Source organism: Eutrema salsugineum, unplaced genomic scaffold, assembly GCF_000478725.1.
Source record: "Eutrema salsugineum unplaced genomic scaffold, Eutsalg1_0 scaffold_8, whole genome shotgun sequence".
Taxonomy (NCBI): domain Eukaryota; kingdom Viridiplantae; phylum Streptophyta; class Magnoliopsida; order Brassicales; family Brassicaceae; genus Eutrema; species Eutrema salsugineum.
Window position 1 is genome coordinate 1,558,237 of NW_006256414.1, and position 1,387 is coordinate 1,559,623.

A 1,387-nucleotide genomic window follows, 5' to 3' on the forward strand; every position below is an offset into this window, starting at 1 on the left:
ATATATTTGTGGAACAAAATTGAGTGGAATTGAATATTTCTTTGGATCTCTCTAGAAATCTGCCATTTATATTATTATATATGTTCTTATCATGTCATACAGCGCAACAATTTGGAGTACTGAGAATTTAGAATAAAAATGGTGGTCTTCAATGATTATAAGTGATCAAAATGTTCTGAACAAAGTTCGGATCTTCGGATCTCATCAAATATGATTCTTACAACTATTAATTTTCGCACTAACGAAAAAAATGTTTTTGAGAACAGAAAAAAAGTTCAAGAGAATAAAGATTCAATAGATATCAATACAATATCAATTTCAAAATTCGTGGCAATATATAATTATCGGACAATAAATGCCAACTAAGCTTGGTACACTAGTGACCTAAAATTTGAAATGGATCTGACTCAGACGAACACGTTTTATTCAACCTTTCTTGTACACATCGAAGAACAACTTCCATTTTCTTTTTAACCAATAACCCAACAGGAGAGAGTCACAGAAGAGGCAGAAAACAGAAAACGCCTTTTTTTTTTTCTCTCTGAGATAACTGAAGTTCTATTTTTCTAAAATACTGTTTTATATTTTTACGTACAGTAAGTTCATGAACGTTGTTGTCCTTTAATTCCTACACGCAGTTAGTTAATTATTAAAACTTATTATAGAAAAATACTCGTTATATTTATCATGTTTAGACAAATATTATATTAGAGATCCCAAGGACTGGTCGTAATAGTGATTTAAACGTAATGTGGTTATGGGCTAATTTTCATATGCCGTGGTTTGTGGGTACTCTATAGAACAACAAGGTGCATCTAAAAACACAAAGATAGGGCATTTTAGCTTGACACCATGTAACTATCGACGGGTGATATATAGTTAACAAAAGGGGCTGGGAACTTATTTATCCAATGTGACTACAAAGGTCGCAAATGCACTTTGTTGATGGTGGACAATTTCAGAACTCACCAGAAGTTGAAAATGTTGTGGTATATGATGCAGAAATATCTCAAATATCTTGATAATTTATTTAATTATTTAAATAATTTATTTTGGATTTATTATAAATAAGCCGTTTAGGCTTGAGTTGTACTTAGTTTTTGATTGATTAATATAATTGAGCTTTTATCTTTTTCTTTTTTGTTTTTGATAGATTTACGGAGATCTCAACGATTTTAAAAGGCTTGATTTATTTAAGAATTCTCAAACTAAACGAATAATCTTGTCATTATCATAATTTTCCGGATATTTTTAGGATTAACAGATTATTATTCTATTTTTTTTTTTAAACTTCCACTATATCAGTATATATATCTGAGTGGCTGTGGCGCTGAACAAAAAAAGACCAAGGGTAGATAATTTGGATGGGATCCACTAAAATGTGCAT